Source organism: Camellia sinensis, chromosome 11, assembly GCF_055761805.1.
Source record: "Camellia sinensis isolate YWXY chromosome 11, ASM5576180v1, whole genome shotgun sequence".
Classification (NCBI taxonomy): Eukaryota; Viridiplantae; Streptophyta; class Magnoliopsida; order Ericales; family Theaceae; genus Camellia; species Camellia sinensis.
Genome location: NC_138971.1, coordinates 111,503,645 through 111,525,168, shown reverse-complemented (window position 1 = coordinate 111,525,168; position 21,524 = coordinate 111,503,645). Strand labels below are relative to the sequence as shown.

Sequence of the window (21,524 nt, the reverse complement as noted above, 5' to 3'; positions counted from 1 at the left end):
AATGATTTGAGGTTTCCTACTCGCAAGTAGGCTAAAATACGGATTTCGATGAGTTTTTCCAATTCAAACAATCCAACCTTCACCCACAGGCATTCAGGCAGTAAATCAACTAAGCAGTTAGCCTCATGGTAAGCATGCTTTCATGTTAGCATTCACACTCATGCGAGATGCTAAAGCATAAACACTTACCTAGTACTCCAAGCGAAAACAAGGAACATGTTAGTAATCAAATGTATGATCCAAGTCCATGTTAAGATGGCTAATGCATCGCAAGCAAAATGTAGCTAAAATAGGCTCGGCTAATCTATGGATGGCATGTGAAATGCAACAGATAACATGTATTCAAGTTATATTTGAAATACTATGCGATTAGTATGATGTGCCGAGCCGGGTGCATGCAATACAAATGAATGAATGTGCACACGCATAGCATAAGGATGCTAATTGAAATATGCCCTAATACTAACCATCAAAAGCAGGTAAGTAAAAGGGAGAAAGAGGTGGGGGTTGGAAGACATGCACAAACGCACCCACACTTATTACACAGTTATGCTCTCTCTCGGAGAGAGCAAATAAATAATACAAATTAATCAACTAACAAGCTAATTAGTTAATTACAGACCACTTAACTAGTTAAGCCAATTAACTAAGCTAATAAAGCGGTAAAACAGCCTCAGGAAGAGGGTCCAATGCATGCGTGCTCGACTCCACTTGGAAATCCACCACCATGCACAAGCTGCCTCTGTTTTCACTGTTTTATGCCTCTGAAAATTGCACAAATCCTAAGGAACACTCTATGAACACCGTGGGATGCCACCGGCCATGAGGAATGGCCACCAGCCATGGGAAAGTAGTCATCGACCATTGGAATGGCTCTCAGCCAAAGATATTTAGTCGGCCGGCACTGAGAATGGTTGGTCGACCATATCTTCCTGTAGAATCCTATTTTGACAGCAGCAGAGGGCAAACAAGGCATGACAATGCATTTCAAAGCAAATGTTTGCACCACCACGCTCCTTATCATGTTCATGACTCAAATGAGGATGGCCCTCGACCCTCGGGCCACCAATCACGCATTTCGATGCATGATGGCCCAAGAAATCAAGTTACGCATTTTGGTGTCAAATGTAATGCACAAACACACAATGAACCCAACCTCAATCATGGTGATTCAAGAGGTAAGGCATGCATGCCAAATGCAACCTAAGCATGCAGGCATGAAGCAATGTAACAACATTTGAGCAACATACAAAAGGTGGACTTAGACTAATTTGGGCTGCTCTCAAATAAGCCCAAAACAGTGGCCAAAGTGCTCAAGAATGAAGGACAAATGCACATGCAAACATGCATGCAAATGGACCAACACTTAAGCATAAAGAGGGGACTTTTAAGCACACTTAAAAGAGGATGAAAAGCATGCAAATGTGACAATGTTGCAAGCTCTGAAATGGCACTAAGAGTGATGCCAAATCACATAAACAAACCAAACATGGCATGCAATGAAGCTTAAAGCCCAAAAATAGCAAGAGGACTTGAACCAAAACCATGCAAAACAGAGGGCATATGGCAAATATGACCCGACACAGTCCTAAAGCATGGCAAAGTAAGCTTAACACATGCGATGACCAAAGCCAACAAGCTAAAACAAAAGGAGCAAATGCATGAGGCATACAAGGCCACTAAAGAGGCATTACACCACACTTAATGCAACCAAACATGGTATGAATTAAGCGACCAAAAACAGAGATATGACATGCTAAAATAAGCCCCAAAACCCACCTAGATGGCATCTAAATGGTCGAAGTCTAGAGGCATGCACAAAAGTCCAAACATTGAGCATAAGACATCAACCTTTCGAAACATCAAAGGAGCCAGAAATGTAAGTATACAAGCATGCTATATGGAATGAAATGACATGGTAAGTAGTTCTAAACCACTGAAATGATGCAAGGAGAGCATGCTAGAGGGGCCAACACTCAAGGCTTACAAGGGAGATTACATAGTAGCTATACAAAGCAAGTCATGAACGACCCAAATAACCAAAATCAAATCTCAAGCACATCGAAACATGCATAAAAGCTTCACAAAGCTAAGCCAAAATCATGCTAGAAACAAGGCTCAAAGCACAAAGCATGTTAAGGCAATTTCATGGCATTACAAGGCAAGTATGCAAAGCATGCATGGTGTGTCTAAACCAACTTAAAATAGTGCTATATCATGGAAAAATAAGCGCAAATACTACCTAATACATGCCCAACATGAACTTAAGAGAGGTGCTCACACATGAGGCTAAAATGACAAGTTTTGAAGGTAACAAGGAGAGGGGATGGCCCTCTCCTTCCTAGAACCTCAAAGCACCATCCTCACCACTGAAATCCCTCTGGATTTTAGTGGTGAGGAGGCCAACACAAGGTGGTCCCGGAGCTCACCAAAAGTGCACAAAAATGAGGCCAAACAAGGTGGTCCCGGAGCTCACCAAAAGTGCACAAAAATGAGGCCAAACAAGGCCTAAGAGGGGTCAAACAACCCCAAACCTCAAAAAGACCTTAAACAACTATCAAAAGCATGCAAAATCAGCACTTTTATTAGTTATACACAAATCTTAAAAACAGATGCAAGGATGGCTAAAAGCCTAAGCAAAAATAGGGAATAAAGGGGTAAAGTTCTTACCCTTGAAGACCTCTTCAAGAACAATGCTCCAGCTGGTCTCTCCAAGCTTAGATCAACTCAAGAACTCTGAAAATAACTCCTTAGCACCTCAGTAACCAAAGGAAAGTGTAATACTAGGTGTTTGTATGCAAAACTATGAACAAAACACCTTAATACACACACAATCTGGAAGAGAGGGAGATATAGAGATAGAATAGATACACAATCCTCTAACCCTAATCTCAGAGCTCTGGAATTTTTTTAGAACCCTTGAGGAGGGAGGAGAAGGCCTCACTTTATAGAGATTCACTCTTGTAAAGCTTACAAAACAAGCTAAGCAAGAGTGAAATCCCTCCATACACGTGTATGGAGGGGGTGCATTGTGGATGCCAGCTATCACAGCTGGCATAAAATATCTGCCAAAAGTAGATGAACAGTGATCGGCCAGCCAGAAATGACGGATTGACCAAAACAATGGTCGGTCGACCATAAAGAGTGCCAGTCGGCCATTACCAATGGCCGGTAGCAACAAAACAGGGCCGGTGGCCTCAATCCATGGCCGATGAGGTATGGGGATGGCCAACAAGCTATTTCCCACCCTCAGAAGCAAAACAACAAGTGTTTGGTGCAAAACCAAACACAAAACCGGCAAGGTGCGTGGCCGAGACCTCCGAGAACTCAGGACGAACACAAACATGGATGATCACCGAGTGTTCAAACGGTGACGTCGAAGTCTTAAGGATGGTCAAAAATGAGGTGTCTATAATAGCACAGATTATATGGTTAGTTGTTAGTAGTCTAGAAATCCCCCAAAGAGATTTCGTCCTCCTAACTCCAAGAATTGGACGCGGATTATTCGGTATGCCCCCTCTTTTGTTGCTTGGTTGCAAACCTTACCTCAGATGCCTACCAACGGTTATATACTGCGTAGCGCCAACCGAGGGCCTCAAGAGAGATGGTAATGAGGGGCCTAGCCCAAACCCCTCCTTACACCGAACTACCTATGATCCGAATACAACCGCTCCATTCAAGGGTTCCGAACAACCAGTTGTGCAAGACTTACTCATTTTAATCCACTACTAATATCAACTTAACATTCTCATCATTTATGATGTATGACTATTGTTGTCGGTAAACCTCTTTACCAACCCATTTAGTTTCCCCCTTTTTACATTAAGTGTATTACACATTAGTGGTTAGCACAAGTAAGAACAAAATAAGGCCATTCAAGGTGAAACTCAAGCATGAAAGTATAAAATATATTACAACAATATGTCATGATAGCACAAAAGCATTAACAACAACAAGAACCACAGTGTTCAGATTTCCAGCACCGCACCGGTTCAAAAATAAATATAGAAAAAATATTTTTTCAGGGTTTCAGAATGTGGCTTCTAGAGGAATTGTAGAGAATCAAGTCTAGTTTCAGAACCATTTTACGGAAGTAGAGTGGCCTTTTTTGATTTTTAGATATTTAAGAAATACACAAACTCTGTCCAGATTTGACAACTGTCACAAAATTTGGTGTTTCTCTTAAAATACTCATTCATTTTCATTGAAATAATTTTTTTTTGAAAGCTAACCTTCAGAGGAAGATTTGGATGTAAAAAGGAACGTGATACCATTTTTATATAATGTTCTAGAATTTTCCAAAGTCCTCTGTTTTAACAGGTTCTTTGCAGCAAGTATTTAGAAAAATAAAAGGGGTCATAAAAACACATCCAGGGTCTTAGCCAAAATTTTCACATACTCTATATATGTCAATTAATTCCCTTTTAAAACAGTTTTTGAGTTGCGAAGGTTTGCTATGGAAATAAAATCAAAAACCATGAGAAAAACTTGATGGAAATTGCAAGGAAGAAGGGGGACATTTCATTTTCAAACCATACATCATCTAATAATGTAGTAACTTTTAATACCATGTGAAATATATTTTTAGCATGTATTATGAAGGGGAAAGAGATGATGATTCATTGAGGAGAGGTGGATGAGATTTACCTTGGTTTGCTAGATCTTTTTCCTACTTGTTGCTCTCTTTTCTTCTCTTTTTCTCTGAAGCTCACTTGCTCTCCCTTTCCTCCTCTCTCAGTTGTGTGTTGTGTATGTATGGAGTGAAATACAATAGCTAGCAAGGCTTGTATTTATAGGCCAAGGAAGAGAGAGAAGGGTTGGTTTAGTTTGGTTGGTTTTCAATAGAAACTATTCAAGTTTGGTTGGTTTGTAATTGGATCCAATTAAGATTTGTGTTAATTAATCTTGATTAAGAGAAGGTAATCCTATGTACTAGTTAATTGGGAAACAAAAAAGATATAGCAATAAATGCCCCCCATTCCTCCATGATGGTCAAAGATTTGTTGCATTGATGTACAAGATTTGCTATGAATAAAAAATATACTTCTAGGTCCTTTTCACCACCTATAGCCAGCTACCCTATTTATCCATGTGAAAATTTGATTTTTTTTGTTAATAAAATATAGAGGATATTTTCTATAAATTAATAAAATATTGGTTATACATTTATTGAATAAAATATTAAGGTTTTGGGGCCAAAATGCAATAATTAAGAAAAAAAAGGGTACAATCGGAAATTTTGAAATAAAACATAATTTTAAGTTATATAATTAATAAAATAATGATAGGAAAAATAATTCGGGCCACGTGGTGCCGATTCGCAACAAAAGGCGAGATACCGGGCTAAAACTGCGATTATCGAAAATTAGGGTTTTTCTCTTATAATTTTTCATTCTAGGGTTTCTAAATTATTAATTCAGGGTTTTAAAATGTTTCTTAAGTTCTCAGAGTTGATTAGGGTTTGCTGATTAGCTCGCACAGTTACTCCTGATTTCTAGGGTTTAATTTGTAGGAAATAGAGAAACAAGATTTCTTATTGAAATTCTTCAACTATAAGCGTTTAGGGACATTACAAAAAGTTAGGGCCTCACATGTATGGTTGTCATACTTGCAACTTTTGACTACTGTATCTTCAATTTTTGTACAATTAAATACCAAACAAAAACAAACCTAAGCAAGCCTTAAGTCCCATCAAATAGAGTCGGCTACATGAATCTTTCTTCTCCACTTGACTCTATCAACGGCCATTTGGTTAGTCAAATAAAGGAGATTTATATGTCTATTTACTACACTAGCTCACCTCAATCTATTTTTGCCCATCCCCCTAACACTTCCATCTACCGTCATTTTATTGCATCTTTTCACTACTACCTCTGTTGGTTTCCGTTATATATGACCAAACCATCTCAATATATCAATCACTGCATTTATTGTACAATTAAATACTAGTCATCTAAAAATAAAATTCCAAAATTATTTTAGAAAATCCGAACTCATAACTAAAACTCTTAAATACGTATCCAATATATATATATATACATATGTATGTATATTTTAATTGTAACTTTTACTAGTATTTTAACCATTCAAGTTTGGTTTGAAAATTTTTACAAATTTTAAAATTTGTTTAAACTTGATTCATTTTACTTTTTTATGTTACCAAACTATGTCAAATGAGCAATTATATGTTCAATATAACATTTCCTTTTTAAATTTATTTTTCTATATGTCAAATAATTTTGTTAACTCTAGCATGATTGAATTTTTTACAAAATAAAAAATCGCACAAATAAGATCAAACAAGGCACGAGAGAGTTGCCCTTTTAGTTATGACAATATTTTAGTTGTGATTCATGTGATGTTGATTATGATTTTTTATTTTATTTTTAGTTATGACTTAAAAAAATATAAAATTATGTTATTTTCTTTTTTATAAGGTGCATATAATAAATACCATTTGAGAGGTGTGTACCATAACCTTTTCCTTCATATATGTTGTACTATAAAATGGGAAATCCTAATTCTATTATTTGTTTATATATATATATATATATATATAATATTTTATAGATGTAGTCAGCTTTATTTTAAAGGGTTTAGAGAGGATGCAGAAACCAAACAATTTCATAGGGGAAATGTAGAGGAGTGGATTTAGGGTACTCCTTTATCCAAATAGATCTTGGAGCAGTCCTTTGATGGTCACCTAAAATAGAAAAACAACTCCAGTCGGGAGTGCCGGAATTAGCACTCCGACAATCTAATTAGTTTTCACCTCCCAAATATATAGGTTGCTCTTTTTCTTCAGTAAACTATTTAGAACATACCTCATTCTTGAACCCTCTCATCCCTTTTATAGAGTTCCTCCTTTGGGTTTTTATCTCCTACTATGCATCCTATCAGGGCCCATTTCCCCGTTGCACTTTATGAAGAGGAATAGGCAACTAGGCGAGACACCGACTTGCCTAAACTACTCTGCTCGACTACCGAGCATTGGGGCCCGTTATTCGGCGATTTGCTCTATCCAATTTTACTCAACTCTAATTAGGCCCAATAGATCTGTCCAATGGACTTACCTCCAATTGGTCTAAATTATGTTAGGCTACTTAATTTCGACTCCCACAATTGCCCCTTGAGGATTCGGCTATGCATGGTTCCGTGTAGTCGGCATACTTAGTCGCCGAAGGATCAGTTTGACATTTTGAAGTGCTTTGGAATTTGGAAACGCGACGAACGGGCCTTTTCAATATTGTCGTGCCAGAAAAGACATGATGAAGATCCCACCTTCTCGTACTCTCCTCTCATTTAATGCGATTTAAAATCTTTTCACCTTTTCATTTTGTATGGGACTTCACTGTTGTTCAAGACTTGTGATTTTCTAACTTCAGAACCTTCTCCGCAACCTTCTTACTCTTCTTCCTGCTTGCGGCCTTTTCATTTTTGTCCATAAGTTTTATAAGCTCCATTCTCTCTTTTATTTTTGTGCTTTTGGTCCGTCGCATTTCCTCTTCTTTTAACTTTTCACTCCGGTCTTCCAATGGCGAATCACCTAAAGGATCTTCTTTCTGAAGACAGAGTCATAGCCTTTCATCATCACTTTTTTATCCCCAACGACATTCAACTATCTGTAGTCAGGGATGGCGAAGTCGACGTGGAGAGGGCTTATGAAAACACCATTGTTTCCCCTCTTAGCGATTACTGAAGGTGGCGTCCGTTTCCCCATTCACCTGTCCTTAAGACTATATTACGTCATTAGGGTTTGATTCCATCCCAACCAAACGTTAATTTTTACCAAATCGTAATGGGTGTCATAGAGTTAAATCGCTGCCTCCGTCTTAACCTAGGGGTTTCGACCATTCAGCACTGTTGCGTCCTTGCCAAATCTTCTGGTTGGCAAGGGCGATATTTTCTCAGAGCGAAAGACGCCAATCACCATCTGGTCACTATGCTTGCCAGTTCTGGCAAAAGAGTAGATGACGTAATGGTAGTTGTTCGCAGCAATTGGGAGTTCGACTAGGGGGAAGATCGCCAAACTCCTGTGCCCAGGCACAAGGGTGAACCAGGTCGTCGATTATTTCACACTAATTTCTATTTTTATTCGACATTCACTTATTCTAACCGTTTCTGTCTTGTGTAGGAAACAATCTCAAAAGGTCCCTCACCTCCACAGATGAACATGTGCTTGCCCAAGTGAAAATTGTCCTTGATTTCGTCGGTCGGCCAAATTTACAAGGACAAGGTCGGGTTGCGCATATATTACTTCAATACGACACATCCTATCCAACTTTTTTGGTGGCCAATCACATCCCCATTCTGGGAGGTGAACAACAACTTACGGGTCTCGTGTTTCCCAATTTTGCCAATCTAAGAGAGATGGGCATTGGGGAATCGTCGACCAATAAACACGCCGACAACAATGACCAAAGGTCTGATCAGGGCATTAACCAAGGCTCCAGAATAAAACAAGTTACCAACGCCGAACAAGTTAAAGACAAAAGCATCGAGTTGGACTTTCTTCAAGCCGAAAAAACAAAGGAATTGCCTTTGGATTTCGAACAAGTCGGCTCCAGTGAGCAAGTTGAAATCGAAAGCCCCCAAGAAGAAGATATTTTTATAGACTTGGATAACTTGCCTGGAGTCACCTCGGAAGATATGGCGAGCGAATCCTTTGTGCAGTTTTCCAAGAGAAGAAACGCCGAGAAGATGGCAGCGCGGAAGAAAGTGGCAAGCGCTGAAAGAAGTGAAGAAGTCCCTCTACTGGTGACTGAAATCACTCAGGTTGAACCGGTGGACTCGGCGCAACCCATCCTTGAGTAGATAGTGGAAGAATTGGCGGTCGAACAGAGGGGCGAAAAGCATCCTGCCGAATCTGCTGAGGTGGTTAAGCAACCGATCGAGAAGAAGCCAAGGCCTTCTTCGCCTCTTGGCCTCGCGGCGCCATTCGTGATTCAGGCAAAGGCGAAAGGGTCATTAATTCTAACCGACACCTCTACAGTGAAGGATCTCGTAGTTGTATTGGGTGTAGCTGCAGCCATCGCCCTTCCTGTTGATAAGGTTGCGTTTCACGCCAAATCGAATATGATTTTGGTTGCTTTGGATGGGCAATCAGGCATTTTGTAAGTATCATTTTGTAAGCATTTTTATTTTTACTTGTTACTTTTGGTATTCTTAGCTTACCACCTTATTCATTTCAGGCTGCCGAGCATATTGCCGAAATCGACTGTCGCCAACATGACACCGTGGAGTTAATCAGTTCATTAAGGACTAAGGTGGTTGCCGAATAGAGCAAATCGAAATCAGCTATAGCCGATCTGGTGATCGCAACTAAAAAGGCTAAGGCTAAGCCATGAAAGACCGAAGAGAAGTGCACAAGAGCCGTTGCAAAGGAAGAGAAGATGAGGTACGTGGATCTGTTGCGTCGTGCCATCGAAGAGTGGGCGAACCTTACGAATTCTGCTCTAAAGATGGCACAAGCTGATTTGGAGAAACTCAAGGTCAAACTCCAGAAGGCTAATTCGGCAACTGAAGAAGCGAAAGTAGCGGCCACCAAGGCCTTTGAAGCTGGGGAATTGGCTGCCAAAGAACTATAGGCCGATGACGCCTTGAAGTTTGAAAATAGGGGTTTCAAGCATGGCTGGCTCAAAGCCTTAGCAGATGTGAAAGTCAGCCTTAAAATGTCGATTCCCTACGAGCAAAAAGAAGTGGAGCCTCTAGAGTCAGACCCTGAGGAAATTGAAGCCCGTTTGCTGGCAGCATGGAGCCTTTGGTGGTCCGATTAGAATAGTTAGCTATTTTAATTGATTTTGTAGCCATTGTGCATTTTGCTAGTGTTTGTTTGTTTGTTTACTTCTTTTTTTTTTTTTTAATGTAATTGGGTCGTTTTCATGTATAAAGTGAAATAGATGTGCTAAATCAGTTTATTAATGAAAATAGCTTGTCGCGCACCAAAATGTTCTACTTGCATGACTATGACTTCACTTATTCTAAAAGGAATTATTGCATGCTAATTGGAAAATGATGCTAAATGGTACAAATGGCTTAACTTATTTGGCCAGTATCACATAATTCGGGCCAATGGGGCATGCATACCACTTTGGCAGCATTTCCTTCCCAAATAGATGTAATGCCGAATAGATTCATATATTTGCCTCTGCCCCAGTTGACTGCGTGATAAGCCGAATAGTATAAGGCTGGGGGATACGTGGAGTTAGCGCAATGGCCACCTGATCGCTCAAGCGGGGCACTATATGTCAGGTCGGCAACAACAACACATGATAATTCGTTACCAAGTAATCAATGCTTAAGTGGGGCGTTACATATCAAGTCGGCAATGTGTTCTTCCCAAACAGATGTAATGCCGAATAAATTCATATATTTTCCCCTGCCCCAGTTAAGTACATGATATGCCGAAGACACCATGGGTGGTGCATGCGGAGTCAAAACCAAGTATGTCAACCCTTGCGTATGTGACGTTATTAATGGGGCATTGGGTATGGTATGAGCATAGTTAATGCCAAGCGGTGTCCGTAGCCATCCGTAAGTATCTTAAATGAGTTGTAGCATCTTACGAAAATGAAGAACTGTTCAAAAAGTAACTTTTTCTCCAAAGTGGTCAAGGTAGCATATGTCGGGAAGAATTTTCTACAACAGCAGAGGAGAAAAGAAAACTTTAGCATATCTTGACGTCGAGATGAACCAAGAATCTCGCAATGATTGTGCTAGCGCAGGAGCTAGAGGGGGAAGGGATAGGCGTAGGTCACTTAGAGGACGAAGCAGCTCTCCTAAGAGAGATGAACGCAATAGATCTCCCATGACGCAAATGAAGAGAAGTGTAAAAGCCACATGCACCTAATCTATAGTCCACAGTGAACCTAGCAGGCTGCCTCATCCTTTGAGTTTTTCAATTTTTATTGGAAACAAACTAGTGACTGAAGCTGATTCGATTGTCCATGATCCAAATGTGGCAGTTGAATTCACTCGGCAAATGTTTCCTCCAGAAGTTCACCAATCAGTGGCAAATCGTGCTAATTATAAGGTGTTTAGAGAGGGCATTCATGGAGCTGTCAAGGGACTGTACAGCTCCTATGATATTGGCATACGTCTTCGAGCTGTTTGTAAGGAAATCGATCATAAGGATGGTCGTATATGGAACCTAGAGCGCCAACTAAAGGAGGCGAAAGAGCAGGCCGAGAATAAAGCTCAGAAAGCAAAGATTGCCAAACTCAAAATAGTCGGTGCAGCTCAACCTTTAAAAGATACGCTCATGCAATGCCTTTTGGATCGCGTCATAGCCGATAGAGATACTGTAGCCATTTTTGTGCGCGAGGCCATAGAAACGCGGGCTTATAATAAGGAGTTTTTTGAAGGGCAAAAGGTCGGCATTGATAAGACGATGGAGAAGCTAGCTGATGGCGTGTGTCGTTGCGAGAACTGTGGCTTCAAACACGGATGACTTAAGGCATTGCAAGTGGCGGGGGTAGATTCGACATCCCCATTGTATCAAGGATACACAATACCGTTTGAAGCCTACAACGTTGAGAAGACCAACAATGATGAAGATGTTGGCAATCCGGAGAAGACTTAGTCAACATTGTCGTTTCCAGTTTAATTAGCGAATTTCTTTTTTGTAAACAAAATGTCAAGTTTAGTTTCTTGTATTCCGATCCAATTTGATTATGATATGAATAAATTGCTCTTTTGAATTTGATTACGATCCCATAATCCAACTCCTCTCTATTTGTACCAAGAATTACTCATCGGAATTGTACTTTAATTGGCTCATCACGGCGAACATACATGCAGGCCGAGCACAAAGGGCCCTTCAAATTCAAGGACTTTCATGGGCTTCCCATGCGGAACACACATGCATGCCGAGCACAAAGGACACTTCGAATTTGAAGACTTTCATTGGCCCCTGTACAGAACATACATGCATACCAAGTACGAAGGGTGCTTCGAATTCGGAGACTTTCGTTGGCCCCCCATGCCGAACATGCATGCAAGCTGAGCATGAAGGGCCCTTCGAATTCGGAGACTTTCGATGGCTCCCCGTGCGGAACATGCATGCATGCCGAACACGAAGGGCACTCCGAATTTGGAGATTTTCGTTGGCCTCCCTTGTGGAACATGCATGCATGCCGAGAACGATAGGTGCTCCAAATTCGAAGACTTTCGCTGGCCCCTTATGGTGAACATGCATGCATGCTAAGCACAAAGGGCGCCCGAATTCCAAAACTTGTCGTTGGCATACAGAGAAAAACAAAGCTTTATTGTGCAATGAAAAGACTACATTGAATATGGCGATCGATAAGGACATATAAGAAGTGAAAAAAGCTTTACAGTGGGCGACGTTAATGATAAAACTTGAGGAGATGAGTTAAATTCCAAGGCCTAGGTAATTCCTTGCCGGTCATGTCAGATAGGCAGTAGGCCCCTGCCTAGGCATTGGAATCAATCTGACATGGCCCGTCCCAGTTGGGACTGAGCTTCCCGTCAGACAGAGTCCGGGCAATAGGCAGGAACGTTTTACCAGCTCTCTAGGAACATAGTGGTGCAGATGTACTCGATGGTTGTATGATTTGACCAGCTACTGGTGATAACGTGCCATGGTGACAAGAGCTCAATCTCGACGTGCTTCAAGTAAGTCTAAATCTAAGGCCAGCATCATGTCATTATGACCGGTATCAAAAGCCCTTGAACGAAGAGTAGGCAAGCCGATTTCAAGAGGGATTATGGCCTCGTTACCAAAACACAAGGTAAAGGGCATTTTGCCTATAGATCGGCACGGCGTAGTACGGTGGGCCCACAGCACAGTTGGGAGTTTTTCAACCCATTTGCACTTAGCTTTTTCCAATCTCTTTTTGATACCGTCTAGGATTACCCTATTGGAGGCTTCAGCCTGGCCACTACTTTAGGGATAAGCGGGTGACGAGAAATAGGGATGAATTCCATACTTGTTGCACAGCTCTCAATAGAATTCACAGTCAAATTGAGTGTCGTTGTCGGAGATAAGTGCCTTGGGTATGCCGAACCAGGTGATACTATTCTTCTATACAAAATGTTTGACATCGACAGCCCTTATGTATGTCAATGGTTCGGCCTCTACCCATTTCATGAAGTAGTCAGTGGCGACTATCAAGAATCATTTGTTACCAGGAGCTTTTGGCAATGACCAGACAATGTCTAGCCCCCATTGAGTGAAGGGTCATGGGCTAGTCACAAAATTTATCTATTTCAGGTTTGCTTCGATCCCTTGATGATTCACTATATAGCAGAGGAACTTCCCCAATCCAAAACCGAATGTGCACTTGGATGCGTTAAGTTTCATTTTGTATTTCTGAAGAATACCAAACGTCATAGCAAAGCCATTCAAATGGTCCCCCTTTACTCTGGACTTCACTACCATGTTGTCGATATAGGCCTCCATAGTCTCACCAAGCTAGTCTTTGAACATGCTGGTGACCAATCTTTGGTAAGTTGCCCCGGCATTCTTTTATCCAAAAGGCATCACTTTATAACAGTAGGTCCTCCTTGGTGTAAGGAATGTCATTTTATCTTGATCGGCGGGATCCATGGCAATTTGATGATAACCCCTATTAGTATCCAAGAAACTCATGCGTTGGTGTTGGGCAGTTGCATCCACGAGTTGGTCAATTCGCGACAGAGAAATGTAGACACCCCATTTTTGATCGCCCTTAAGACTTGGGTGCCACGGATTAATCACTCGATAATGAAAGTTGTGTTATGAAAATGTTCGATTTCTTTAGCAAGAAGAGCTCTAAATCCCAACCTTACACCCTATTTTGGACCAAAAATTTTTTAGACCTTAAAACCCTCTCTTTCAAAATATTTTCAAAATGTTTCTACGATGTTCCGAGGCTCGCATTTTGTTAAAAATTGCACTTTTCGGTAAATCCAGTAAGGGCAAAGTGGAAATAAATGAAAGAGAGGTGAACTCTTTGAAAAAAAATCTTTGAAACATCCTATTTGCAGGTTTGGAGTTGAAGAAAATTGAGGAGATGGAAGAAACCTAGTTGGGGAAGAAGTTGGACATGAACCGTTAAGAGAGAGTTGAGCAGCCCGCACTAAATCAGGCGTATCCTTTTGTACACTTGGACTTTTGTTATGAGGCCACCACCATTGGAAAGTATACTTCCAGGGCTTCATTTTAGATCGAAGAATCTTCTAAATCCGAGTTCGGATGAGGGAGATATGGTTGTTTGAAGTTAGGCATCAATCCGTTTAAGACAAAACTGAGCAACCTTCACTAAAATAGGAATATCTCTTTGCACACTTAGAATTTAGATGTGAGGCTTCCACCATTGGAAATTAGATTTTTGGGGCTTCAATTAGACTCAAGAAAGACCTGCAAAGGAGTGCAGATGAAAGAGATATGCCCATTTGAAGTTGGGTCTAGAAGCAAATTTTTGATGGCCGACCGGCCACACTTCTGGCTATTTGGCCAATGGTGAAAAACCAAGATATTTTGTGCCAGTTGTCCTCCAAAAGCTCCAGCTGTCCAGGGCTTGATATTTTTGACCTAAGGGGCTGTTTTTCTATATTTAGAAGGCCTCTCTTCTTGCTTTCAAGGTTAGAAAACATTTAGGAGTGAAATATTTTTTGGAAAAATCCTCTCTCTCTACAATTCTCTCTCTCTTTTGCAACTTGCATAGCCTATGCCCAAACACACCAAACCAAACCTAGAGAGCTTCTTACTGAGGTGATTTGAGGTTGGATTTGAGCTCTTAAACCACTTGAGAGTGTGAAAATTGGTGGTTTATGGCTTAAGGGTTCACTCATCTCCAAGAGCAAGGAAGTCCAGGTTATCAGTGGTCGACAGCCACCACCAGTAGTCGAACGGCCACCAGTGGTAGCCGACCGGCCCCTTGTCGGCCATCAGTGAAATTTGCACAGTGTGTTGGTAAGGTGGAGCAGAGGTGTTCTGGAAGTGGGCAGTATTGTCAATGCTCACATCTGCAAACAGAGGCTTGCAGCAACAAGGCAGTGGCTTTTTGAGTGGAAACCGAGCATGCATGGGCCTCACTCACTTCCGGGATTAGCTAATTAGTTTAATTAGCAATAGATCAAATATGTATTAGAATTAATTAGTTGTAGCTAATTAAGTGTTGTAAATAATTAGTTAGGTACACTACAACAAAAAACACAAACGGCGACTAAAAAAAAAAAATTCGTCGCTGAAAGTGCATGAAATGGCGACTAAAATGGAATTAGTCGCCGAAAAGCAGGTTTTTAGCGACTAAAAGGGTTTAGTCGCCGAACAGCGTGTTTTTAGCGACTAAAAGGAAGTTTTGTCGCCTAATATACGGTTTTCAGCGACTAAAGTTTGTTTAGTAGCCAAAAGTCACGGTTTTTAGCGACTAAAATAATTTAGTAGCGAAAAGGTAGGGTTTTGGCGACTAAAAATAGGTTTAGTCGCTGATTATAGCAGTTTTGCCGACTAAAAGCAATTTAGTCGCTGAAAGTGGAGGTTTTGCCGACGAAAATCCATTTTAGTCGCCGAAAGTAGTGGTTTTGGCGACGAAATTTCTGTTTAGTCGCCAAAAGTGCTGATTTTTAATTGAGAACTTGTTTTTTTAGCGACAAATAAATAATTAGTAGCCCAAAATAATACAATTAGCGACTAAAAAATGGTTTTAGTCGCCAAAAGTCGCCTAATTTTTTTTATTAAATAATTTATTTTTTGACAAAAATTATATTGAATTAAAAAAATTATATTTATCAATATTATTTTGTATTAATTGCGGTTAATATAGTATATAAATAATATATATTGCATATATGATCATGTGATGATGTACTGGCATAGTGGAGGGAGTGTTGTGCAAAGGGTTTGGCGTGTGCAAAGGGACGTCGCAAGTTCGAAACCTGTTGGGAGCAACAGAGGCGAAATTTTTTTTTCTGAAAATACTTTCAGCGACTAAAGTGAATGGTCGCCAAAGGTATTAATAATAAAATAAAAATGAACTATTGGCGACTAAAAGTTTAGTCGGCAAAGGTATAATTTCCGATACAGAAATTGACTATTGGCGACGAAATATTTAGTCGCTGAAGACATATATATTGGCGACTAACAGTGTTTTAGTCGCCAAAGGCATTCGCGACCATTTATTGGCGACAACACGGGCGACTAAACTTTTTTGTCGGGAAAAGTGAAATTTTGACATTTGGCGACTAAAATCGGACCTTTGGCGACTAAAAATTTAGTCGCCAAAGGTGTATTTTCTTGTAGTGGTAACTAGTTATTCAATTTCATTTTGTAATTAGTTAACTAGAATATTTAATTAATTCGGTTTGTAATAATTAGTTAGCTAGTATAGCTAGTTAATTAGTTTCAAGTTTTGTAATATTTAGCTTAATTAACTTAGTTTAGCTAGCTAGTTAGCTGTATTCATTCGGACCCTCCTTCGGGAGGGCGTAATGTTGTAATAAGTGTGCGTGCGTGTGTGTATGTCTTCCAACCTCACGTCTTTCTCCCTTTTATTTAATCGCTTTTGATGGTTAGATTAGGGTGATATTTCAAATTAGCATGCCTTATGCTTGCATCCATTCATTCATATTGCATGCACCGAGGCTCGGCGCATCATACAAACTGTATTGTCATTTCAAATACCTTCTTTGAATATGTGTTTAAATCATATGTTATTCAAATCGATCCATATGCCATATTAGCAGCCGAGCCTATTAAATTGCATATTGCATGTGTTGCATTACACATTCGGTACAGTTAGGAACCATTTTTTTTTTTTTTCTAACTCATATCTTCTTAGCTTGGAGTACTAGGTGAGTTTTTATGTTTTAGCATACTTGCATAGGTGTGAATGTTGTCATGATTAGCATGCTTGCCAAGAGGCTATGTGCTTAAATGCTAAATTGCATGAATGCCTGTGGATGAAGGCTCATTGTTTGAATTAGAACAGTTCAACAAATGTATGTTTTAAGCTCACTATGTTAGGTGGCAAATCCGCAAACTTTAAGCCCACTTGAGGTGACAAATTCAAATCATTTTCGCAAATAAACATGAGTTGAATTGTTCCAAATTGAGCAAACTAGTCTATACTTGATTGTGCGTATCACGTAGTAAAGCTACCTTAATAACCGAAACAAGAGCTCATAATGTTTATAAAAATCATATCATGATTAGTAGAGACTGATCTTTGATCGAGCGAGCGGGGGTGCTCAATTCATAACCTTCCCCTCTCGTACGTAAGTTCTCAAGCCGAGACAACTTTGGTGATGACAGACACGTGGCCTTTGGCACGAGTCATGGGTTTCCTAAATTTTTCCAAAAAAAAATATTTAGGTGGCGACTCTATATCTGGAAAATCAGTCCAATTTTGGCACTTTTTTATTCAAAATCAATTTTCCAAAACAATTTGCCAGATTTAGACTCTTTGGTGATTATCAGTTTCACATTGCACTTGTGAGATTAGATTCAAAACCACGGGAGTCCGAACTGTAGGGCTTTCTTTCGAACCTTCCAAAAGGGAGCGTGAAAAAGGTGAGCTACAGTTTCTGGCTACTCTGCTAGGGAAAGAAAACTTGACTCGAACTCATGATATGTTATTTTATCTACACTTACGTGTTTCTTTGTATTTGCATTTGCATCGGTGCGCCTAAGTCACAGTGTTTGCCATCTACTATTCCTGAACGGTTTACCGGAGGCTTACTTGGAAAAGCTTGCCAAAAGGCTGACCGGTTGCGGGCTCTGCTACGATGGGAACACAACCCTTGGATTTGGACTACCGATGTACCGTTTGATCCTCCTTTCATTTCTCGGTATTAGGTGTGAGAGATATATTAGGTAGTCTTGCTGAGGTACCCCTTTTGACCAATCGGCCTAGCTGCATATAGTAAAGCCATAGAGACTGCTCCAAACTAGGACAGAATGCTTACCCAAATTCAGGATTGTGTGAAGCACTTTGCTTTGAATAGTGAACCCTGGCTCCTAACGAAACTAGGACAGGGTAACCCCACCCCCTCATAGGGGTGTTTTGGCTCTCCTTAGCTGGTATATGCTTTACAGTGAAATAGTACAAGAATGTGCATATCAGTTGCAAGGTTGGTATCAGTTTGTGGGGCAGAATTCAATATAGAGAGTATAGTCATTCAGCTGTGATCATATCCGTTCTAGTGAAATTGGGCTGAAGTGCTATTCGTTTTCTTTTTTGCAAGGTAATCCTGGAACCATAGCTTCAGAAGGCTTCGATATCTCCCAGGTACTCTGGACTTGTATCGATAGACTTTGTCAGTTGGGCAAGATTCACCAGTATAGTGTCTACAACAGTCACCCTTCGGTTCACCAGTGTCCAGCCAGGTCCAGGAACGATCATCTGCTTCTCGCTCAGCACGAGTTCAAACGCCGATTCTAAATGTTAGAATATCCCCCATCCAGTGTGGAAGAACTCATGCAGCACTTATAGCAAACAGTTGAAGCATTGCAGCAAGACCCTACTTGTCAAGTCAAGGTCACGGCTCGTCAAACCGAAGTGATAACCCGGCTACAACAACAACAGCCACAGCCAGCCGCTGCTTCTGCATCTCATGCACCTCCCACGGGTAACCTGACACCCGAAGCCACTACCCATACTACTAATGTCCAAGAGAATCAGGGCAATCCGGCAGAGCCAATTCAGCACAGGCCCCTAAAGCTCCTGTCTATTAAACTAAAGCTCCATTTGAATTTGAGGATGACCCAACTGCAGTTAAGGTTAATAAACTGGAGAAGTTATTCAAACGAACACAGGGAGTGAACTCCATCCTAGATTTAGAGGACGGGTATACTAAATCTGCAGTTACCTTACCGGAGCAATTAAAATGTCGCATATCGACCGCTTCGATGGCTCTGGAGATCCAATGGTATACCTTCACCTGTTTTTTGATATCCTAAGGCCAATTGGTTTGACCCTAGCCCAGAAGTTGTCTCTCTTCAGCCGAACCATGTCTGGGATAGCCGCAATTTGGTATGCAAAATTGGAGGACTCTGTGAAACAGAACTGGGAAGAGATGGTTGAGGCCTTTATTGATCAATACTCTTACAACACACAGATCAAGGTCACAACTCGTGATCTCGAAGCCACCCGCCAATAGCTAAATGAGGGTTTCTCAGAGTTTGTAACGAGATGGAGAGTGAAGGCTTCGACGATGACTACAAGGCCTTCTGAAAAAGATCATATCAGGATGATTGTTCGGAATCTACATGGCGAGTTGTTGTAGAATATGATCGTTCTACCTCTGTTTACCTTTCCAGAGCCTCATGAAATGGGGGTTCAAATTGAGGATGTCATCAGACAAGGGATCTTTGGGGAAGATAAGGAACCTACGAGGAGGAATGTTGTTCGCAGTTCCAATGCTATCACTAATGGTAGCACCACTACGAAATGCTCAGAAATAAAAATTGTCACCACTCCCATCAATGGCCAAAAGCCAACCACTTCAACTGGGCCCCAGCCAGAAATTTCCATCCTCTTTACATGAGTCTCTCTCAAGCCTTGAAAATGCTGCTAGAAAAAAGGTACCTAGAACTTTTAGAACCCCGACCCCTCCCAAATCCTCTTCCACCAAGATATGACCCGGCTAAATACTGTGCCCATCATTAGTAGCACGATCATGATACAAACTGTTGCATCCGCCTCCGTCATAAGATTTAGGATCTTATTCACGAAGAGATCATGGCTCCACCAAAAGGACCTCAGGTCACCACTAACCCATTACCTCCACACCTCAACCTAATCCATACACTACCATCCACCTACAACCCTAGCATATACATCACCCCAGCCCATTTACCCAAGCCTGAGGTGTTCATTCCAAAAAGCGTGGACTTGTGTATGATGGATGCACTTGAACCCCAATCATCTCAAACCCACAAACCCACTACTTCTGAGCTAATGAGCATGATTGAAGATCTTCAGAGAATTGTGGCAGATCTAGCCTTTGGGATATTGGCTCTGTCATTGACCACATCACATGCTAGGAATTTCATGTCAAAAGGCTCCCTAATCTTGGGACGGGCTACATTGGAAGAAGGCCAATCCCTTGGCAAAGTGGAGGCAAATGGCAAGAACAAGGTAGGGGCAGGCATTGGTCCCTATGAACATCTTCAGTGGGCTGTTGAGGCTTTGAAAGTCGAAGGGCTAAACAAATAACAAGTGCTCACAGTTGTTGCAAAGATTATGGATGACACTTTTGCCACTCAGGATGAGAGCATTCTGAATCAAGGGGCAAGTCGAGAAAAGGGATGTCGTGCCAAAAACACCCCTTTCAGATTGAATCCTACACCCATAAGAGATCATCAAACCCAGTCAACACCTAGCAAGCCCTCTGTCAAGCCTGTCAGAACTGGTAACCACACCTTTAATCCCCTCTACATGACCTTGTCCAAAGCTCTCCAAATCCTTATAGGACAAGGCCATCTCAAACCCCTTGAGCCTCGGCCTCTCCCGGATCCCCTTCTAGCCAGGCATAATGCTGCCAAGTATTGTGCCTTCCATTAACAAACCGGTTATGACACTGACGGAAGTTCAAGATCTGATTAACAACGAGGTCATCGTCGCACCAGGTCCTGCAAAGTCTATCGACATTGGATCAATGAACTGGGGGATAATGTGACTATGTGACCAGGGAGGAACTAACTACTGATGGCGCTCATTTTACTCTAGATATGGCAGATGTCACTCATTATTTTGAGCAATTTGCATATGTTGTTTATTTTACTTTCTGAATTGAGTATTGGGTCAGTTTTGTTGTGTTGTATTGAGTCAGTCTTTTTGTATGAAGTATGTCTTGCTGTGTCAGAGGTTGGTGATTTCGAGTGTGTTAACTCGGGCATCACTTTCTTGTTTTGTGTTTTTCTTTTACACTCTTTCTTTTGCGTCTATTTCTGCCATTGAGCCAATTGCGCCAGAAGATCTAAATGAAACAGCAGTGATTTTTACCTTCTTTTCTGTGCCTTGAAATCATTGCATTGACTTAAGTTTTTCAAAACTTTTCTAACACTGTGATGAAAACAAAGAGGAAGGAATTCCTTGAGATTTGCAAAAACTTGATCAACTAAGAGAAATAGAGGCATGCTAAGCCCTTAATGAATGAGTTCATGTTTGTTAATGTGAGTATTGAGAAGGATCCTAGCTTGATATAGATTGGTCCTGCATTGTCTTTAGAGGAGCCTGAGCAACTACTCGCTTTATTAAAAGATTTCAAAAAAAAAAAAATGTGTTTTGCGTGGTCCTATGAAGACATGTGTGGAATCGCTCTCAAGATTGTACAACATAGGATCACTCTCGGCCTCGAGACTCGCACCCTTTTTTATTTCAAACCTTGAACCTTGACTCAGAATGTTTAACAATCAATCACAATATAAGGTTTGCATGGTCAGATTGGAAGCATCCCTTAAACTAGGGGCAATAAGGTCAGATGTGATCAAAGGAAGCTTGCAAAGTTGGATGAGAAGCATCCCTTGAACTAGGGGCAAAAAGGTCAGATATGCTCGAAGATTCAAAAATTAGGTC

At 40.9% G+C, this 21,524-nt stretch overlaps 1 long non-coding RNA gene across 1 annotated transcript in view; it reads right to left on the bottom strand.

Moving 5' to 3' along the window:
• The window catches only part of LOC145803213 (uncharacterized), a 34,727-nt gene that overhangs the window by 859 nt on the left and 12,344 nt on the right, over window positions 1–21,524 (bottom strand). The gene's annotated exons all lie outside the window — the stretch shown is intronic.